Source organism: Schistocerca americana, unplaced genomic scaffold (genome assembly GCF_021461395.2).
Source record: "Schistocerca americana isolate TAMUIC-IGC-003095 unplaced genomic scaffold, iqSchAmer2.1 HiC_scaffold_1042, whole genome shotgun sequence".
In the NCBI taxonomy this organism is placed as follows: domain Eukaryota; kingdom Metazoa; phylum Arthropoda; class Insecta; order Orthoptera; family Acrididae; genus Schistocerca; species Schistocerca americana.
In genome coordinates, this window is record NW_025725094.1 from 10,001 (window position 1) to 17,500 (window position 7,500).

General features: G+C 52.5%; 1 non-coding gene across 1 annotated transcript; it reads left to right on the forward strand.

Annotated features, from left to right (window-relative positions):
- The first annotated feature begins 5,324 nt into the window (after nucleotides 1-5,324).
- Nucleotides 5,325-7,234, forward strand: LOC124559434. Its single transcript, XR_006968891.1, has one exon. It is a non-coding gene; the product is annotated as a small subunit ribosomal RNA (ribosomal RNA).
- The last annotated feature ends 266 nt before the right edge of the window (nucleotides 7,235-7,500 follow it).

A 7,500-nucleotide genomic window follows, 5' to 3' on the forward strand; every position in this document is an offset into this window, starting at 1 on the left:
CGCAAAACATACCGCCATCTGTAGGTCTCCCGCAACATGACCTCCTGCAACGACGATACCGTCATCTATGAGACGCCAAGCCGACTAAGACAGCCATGGGCCCACAGTGCCCTTCTTTCGACCCCACCCACAAAGCCTGCATCCTCTGTCGACAACAGCACCCCAACGCCAGCGCCTCTGCCGCACGAAGTCGTGGACCGGCAATCACTCCACCTGCACCTGTTCGTGCCCCACCCCAACCGCCCAACTCGCAGCTCCAGCGGATGAACGGCGGACTTTGCTCGCACTCGCAATGTGCAATCCACCCCTATAACGTGCGTTTCATGAAGAGTTATGTCCAATATGCGACATTCCCGCTGTCCCTATACATGAGCTGCGAGCTGTACCACGTACGAGCTACAGACGCGAGCGCGTTGCTCTCTGTACGAATGCAGATGCTCAGCGGCAGCTAGGAGGCGCTCCATCCATGTCGGTACCGGTGAGCGTTGCACTCGCAGTCGCAAAAACGTACGGCAAGTATATTACTCGGAAGAGTCAATGACAGTCCAAGCCCCCCTGCGTGGGAAGAGTCTTCCTAGGCCATGACCCACCGGAAGGGCGCAGCGTCCCCCACCCCAGACATGTGACGTCACACTATCGGTATTGACGACTAGACTGATTCCTTATAATCATTTGCCATACACCGGTGGAAGCTGCCGAGACGAGTAACTACATAGCGGGCTCGCCGTGTCACTAATGTACAGAGATACAATAGTTTCGACTGGAACCGGATTAAACGTATACACGGCGCTGATTAGTAATAGATAGAGCCATCAGAATACAGATAATGTATACAACTGTCCGTATACATGCTGAAAGACTCTGCTCACAATCACACGTCAGCCAGACACTCTTATCACGCACTACTCTCTGCCTGTAACAGGCACACAGACAATATCTAAGCACCAGCATGGAACAACACCCAGTGCATCCTCTCTGCCACATTAGACAATCCACACTATCATAACCAGACCGGGAGGTCCACTCGGAAAACAGAATATCCCACCCTTCCGACAACCACCATTGCTCAGCTAAGCCACCAACACCCACACATGTCCTACACAGGGGTGCACCCAACATCACAATACTGCCTCCTGTCACACCACACAAACAATGGCACGAATGAAAGACACAGGTCTGCCACAAGCATGGAATCAGAGCGCCGCCTGTTATGAGCCAAAGGTGCACCCTGACGTGGCAAATCAGATGATGCCGCAGTCATTTACTTACGATAATCACAATCAACAAACCAGCCCCCCCCCCCCCCGAAAACACCTTTCCTTACAACAATGTGTGCCTTAACCTAACCCGTATTGTGCCTTAACCTAACCCGTATTGTGCCTTAACCTAACCCGTATTGTGCCTTAACCTAACCCATATTGCGCCTTAACCTAACCCATATTGCGCCTTAACCTAACCCATATTGCGCCTTAACCTAACCCATATTGCGCCTTAACCTAACCCATATTGTGCCTTAACCTAACCTATATTGTACCTTAACCTAACCCATATTGTACCTTAACCTAACCCATATTGTACCTTAACCTAACCTATATTGTACCTTAACCTAACCTATATTGTACCTTAACCTAACCTATATTGGGCCTTAACCTAACCTATATTGGGCCTTAACCTAACCTATATTGGGCCTTAACCTAACCTATATTGGGCCTTAACCTAACCTATATTGGGCCTTAACGTAACCCACGTTGCGCCTTAACCTAACCTATATTGTACCTTAACCTAACCCATATTGTACCTTAACCTAACCTATATTGGGCCTTAACCTAACCTATATTGGGCCTTAACCTAACCTATATTGGGCCTTAACCTAACCTATATTGGGCCTTAACGTAACCCACGTTGCGCCTTAACGTAACCCACGTTGCGCCTTAACGTAACCCACGTTGCGCCTTAACGTAACCCACGTTGCGCCTTAACGTAACCCACGTTGCGCCTTAACGTAACCCACGTTGCGCCTTAACCTAACCCATATTGCGCCTTAACCTAACCCATATTGCGCCTTAACCTAACCCATATTGCGCCTTAACCTAACCCATATTGTACCTTAACCTAACCTATATTGTACCTTAACCTAACCTATATTGTACCTTAACCTAACCTATATTGGGCCTTAACCTAACCTATATTGGGCCTTAACCTAACCTATATTGGGCCTTAACCTAACCTATATTGGGCCTTAACCTAACCTATATTGGGCCTTAACGTAACCCACGTTGCGCCTTAACGTAACCCACGTTGCGCCTTAACGTAACCCACGTTGCGCCTTAACGTAACCCACGTTGCGCCTTAACGTAACCCACGTTGCGCCTTAACGTAACCCACGTTGCGCCTTAACCTAACCCATATTGCGCCTTAACCTAACCCATATTGCGCCTTAACCTAACCCATATTGCGCCTTAACCTAACCCATATTGTGCCTTAACCTAACCTATATTGTACCTTAACCTAACCCATATTGTACCTTAACCTAACCTATATTGTACCTTAACCTAACCTATATTGTACCTTAACCTAACCTATATTGTACCTTAACCTAACCCATATTGCGCCTTAACCTAACCCATATTGCGCCTTAACCTAACCCATATTGCGCCTTAACCTAACCCATATTGCGCCTTAACCTAACCCATATTGCGCCTTAACCTAACCCATATTGCGCCTTAACCTAACCCATATTGCGCCTTAACCTAACCCATATTGCGCCTTAACCTAACCCATATTGCGCCTTAACCTAACCCATATTGTACCTTAACCTAACCCATATTGTACCTTAACCTAACCTATATTGTACCTTAACCTAACCTATATTGTACCTTAACCTAACCTATATTGTACCTTAACCTAACCTATATTGGGCCTTAACCTAACCTATATTGGGCCTTAACCTAACCTATATTGGGCCTTAACCTAACCTATATTGGGCCTTAACCTAACCTATATTGGGCCTTAACGTAACCCACGTTGCGCCTTAACGTAACCCACGTTGCGCCTTAACGTAACCCACGTTGCGCCTTAACGTAACCCACGTTGCGCCTTAACGTAACCCACGTTGCGCCTTAACGTAACCCACGTTGCGCCTTAACGTAACCCACGTTGCGCCTTAACCCAACACACGTTGCGCCTTAACCCAACACACGTTGGGCCTTAACCCAACACACGTTGGGCCTTAACCCAACACACGTTGGGCCTTAACCCAACACACGTTGGGCCTTAACCCAACACACGTTGGGCCTTAACCCAACACACGTTGGGCCTTAACCCAACACACGTTGGGCCTTAACCCAACACACGTTGGGCCTTAACCCAACACACGTTGGGCCTTAACCCAACACACGTTGGGCCTTAACCCAACACACGTTGGGCCTTAACCCAACACACGTTGGGCCTTAACCCAACACACGTTGGGCCTTAACCCAACACACGTTGGGCCTTAACCCAACACACGTTGGGCCTTAACCCAACACACGTTGGGCCTTAACCCAACACACGTTGGGCCTTAACCCAACACACGTTGGGCCTTAACCCAACACACGTTGGGCCTTAACCCAACACACGTTGGGCCTTAACCTGCTCTGTAATTGTCATACGACGCGTTAAATTAGTGTGGTGTTGCCTAACTGCAACCCCCGCAATATAGTTTGCTACTCGCACTGCCTGGTCCCCAGAGTATCGCTTCATGTTAAACACCTTGCAGCTATACACTGTAATGCGGATGGCAGCAGGACGTACATGCTCAATGCCCTTCGCAGTTGTTCATTGGCATTTGCATGGCGAAGCACAGCCTACGTTGTGGTACGGCGTGTGTCAACTGTCCGCTGATGTTGTACGTCCAAATCACACACTGTACTGCACATTGGTCCTCATGTACTGAATGATACATCGTGGTACATGTGTGACCGTACCACGACTGCGCCAACAACGGCGAACCATACGGTCCAAATATTGTGCACTCAGCTACGTGTCGTCTCCCTATAAGAGCTGGATTGCAGTATGGTATGCCGTGGATGGCGATCAGCATGAGCCGTCTGTTGATGTAGTGGCGCGTGTTGTCAGACGTAGTCGTCTCTTCTCACACACCGTGATAGCATGGTGCACTGCGTTCCACATCTGCGACATGCGACAGAGGCCGGTTGACAGTCGTTCGCGCAATGGACATCGCATACGTACGGGGGCCACCTTCCACGTGTTCGCGAAGCGTGCACATGTTGTTGCGTGTATGTGGGCAGACATAGTGTGTCGTGACACCTGACACAGGCATGCAACAATCGTTGAATTTGCAAATGGCGATGGACGTCTACGTTTGCTGGTGACGTTACGCAAATGAACAACTGGTAAACGGTTGTGGTGCGGTTGTTCTCGCTAGAGGTGAATCAGTGATGGCGACGATCGGTTGAGCTACCAACCGGTTGTTTCAGCGATACCCACCATGCCCACGAACGTGAATGGCATGTGGGTGTGAAGCGATACGCGGCGGTGGCTGGGTGGGACCGTCCCCGGCCGGTGAGGGGGGGCCTCCCGGCGTGCTGGCCGCGCGGTGCGTGGGCGCACGCGCTACAGCCGGCTGGTGGGGGCGGCCAGTGGCAGGCGCGCCGGCCGACGGAGGCGGCAGGCGGCGCAGCTGCGCGCCGGCGCACCCTGCACGCGGCGCCGTGCGGCCAAAGTAGGTCCTCGCGGGCCCGGTGCGAAGCGCGGTGGACATCTGCAGTGTGCTGGTCCGATTGAGGACTGTGTGCGCTGAGGATGCGCCGCCGCCCGGCGCTCGGCGCCGCGACGCCGTCTGCTGCTCGGTCGCCTCTGCGGTTCTCGCAGGTGGTTTGTATCGCAGCTGTGCGGACGTGTTGGCGCGTGCGCTGTGCTGGGAGAGTTCGCTTCGGCACCCAAGTGGGGCTTTTGTCCTTCTGTGGCGCTGGCGTTGGAGCTGCCGGCCACCGTAGGTGGCGCGTGTTGTCTCCCGCCGGCAATGCCACGACAGCACGCTCCCGGGCCTCTGTCGGCAGCGGCAAGCTCAGTTGGGAGCACGGGTGGTCGCACCTAAAGCGTCTACTCGCCAAACTCCGGGCGATTGCGCCTCTCTCGAACCCGACCAAGTACTTAGGACGGCGCTGCGCGCCGCCGGGACCTGAGAGGGTTTCGAGGTGTATTGTGCAGGGGAGCTCAGCCTCCTCCTGTTTGCAGAATAATTGAGCGGACGCTTGCGTGTTCGCGCGGGCCCCCGGGACACACTCCCGGGCGGCCGGCTGCTCAGCTCTAGTTGACGCAGCTCCCTGGTTGATCCTGCCAGTAGTCATATGCTTGTCTCAAAGATTAAGCCATGCATGTCTCAGTACAAGCCGCATTAAGGTGAAACCGCGAATGGCTCATTAAATCAGTTATGGTTCCTTAGATCGTACCCACGTTACTTGGATAACTGTGGTAATTCTAGAGCTAATACATGCAAACAGAGTCCCGACCAGAGATGGAAGGGACGCTTTTATTAGATCAAAACCAATCGGTCGGCTCGTCCGGTCCGTTTGCCTTGGTGACTCTGAATAACTTTGGGCTGATCGCACGGTCCTCGTACCGGCGACGCATCTTTCAAATGTCTGCCTTATCAACTGTCGATGGTAGGTTCTGCGCCTACCATGGTTGTAACGGGTAACGGGGAATCAGGGTTCGATTCCGGAGAGGGAGCCTGAGAAACGGCTACCACATCCAAGGAAGGCAGCAGGCGCGCAAATTACCCACTCCCGGCACGGGGAGGTAGTGACGAAAAATAACGATACGGGACTCATCCGAGGCCCCGTAATCGGAATGAGTACACTTTAAATCCTTTAACGAGTATCTATTGGAGGGCAAGTCTGGTGCCAGCAGCCGCGGTAATTCCAGCTCCAATAGCGTATATTAAAGTTGTTGCGGTTAAAAAGCTCGTAGTTGGATTTGTGTCCCACGCTGTTGGTTCACCGCCCGTCGGTGTTTAACTGGCATGTATCGTGGGACGTCCTGCCGGTGGGGCGAGCTGAAGGCGTGCGACGCGCCTCGTGCGTGCTCGTGCGTCCCGAGGCGGACCCCGTTGCAATCCTACCAGGGTGCTCTTGAGTGAGTGTCTCGGTGGGCCGGCACGTTTACTTTGAACAAATTAGAGTGCTTAAAGCAGGCAAGCCCGCCTGAATACTGTGTGCATGGAATAATGGAATAGGACCTCGGTTCTATTTTGTTGGTTTTCGGAACCCGAGGTAATGATTAATAGGGACAGGCGGGGGCATTCGTATTGCGACGTTAGAGGTGAAATTCTTGGATCGTCGCAAGACGAACAGAAGCGAAAGCATTTGCCAAGTATGTTTTCATTAATCAAGAACGAAAGTTAGAGGTTCGAAGGCGATCAGATACCGCCCTAGTTCTAACCATAAACGATGCCAGCCAGCGATCCGCCGCAGTTCCTCCGATGACTCGGCGGGCAGCCTCCGGGAAACCAAAGCTTTTGGGTTCCGGGGGAAGTATGGTTGCAAAGCTGAAACTTAAAGGAATTGACGGAAGGGCACCACCAGGAGTGGAGCCTGCGGCTTAATTTGACTCAACACGGGAAACCTCACCAGGCCCGGACACCGGAAGGATTGACAGATTGATAGCTCTTTCTTGATTCGGTGGGTGGTGGTGCATGGCCGTTCTTAGTTGGTGGAGCGATTTGTCTGGTTAATTCCGATAACGAACGAGACTCTAGCCTGCTAACTAGTCGCGTGACATCCTTCGTGCTGTCAGCGATTACTTTTCTTCTTAGAGGGACAGGCGGCTTCTAGCCGCACGAGATTGAGCAATAACAGGTCTGTGATGCCCTTAGATGTTCTGGGCCGCACGCGCGCTACACTGAAGGAATCAGCGTGTCTTCCTAGGCCGAAAGGTCGGGGTAACCCGCTGAACCTCCTTCGTGCTAGGGATTGGGGCTTGCAATTGTTCCCCATGAACGAGGAATTCCCAGTAAGCGCGAGTCATAAGCTCGCGTTGATTACGTCCCTGCCCTTTGTACACACCGCCCGTCGCTACTACCGATTGAATGATTTAGTGAGGTCTTCGGACTGGTACGCGGCATTGACTCTGTCGTTGCCGATGCTACCGGAAAGATGACCAAACTTGATCATTTAGAGGAAGTAAAAGTCGTAACAAGGTTTCCGTAGGTGAACCTGCGGAAGGATCATTACCGACTAGACTGCATGTCTTTCGATGTGCGTGTCGTGTCGCGCAACACGCTACCTGTACGGCTCGCAGTAGCCGTGCGCCGCGTGCGGAACCACGCGTGCGTCTCAAAACTAACGCCAATGTTGTGTGGTACGAGCGCTGAAGCGCTGGAGCGGCTGGCCTGCGGCACCTGGCGCCTGGCGCCGGTTTTGAATGACTTTCGCCCGACTGCCTGTCCGCTCCGGTGTGGAGCCGTACGACGCCCATCGGCCGTGAGGCCGTTGGACA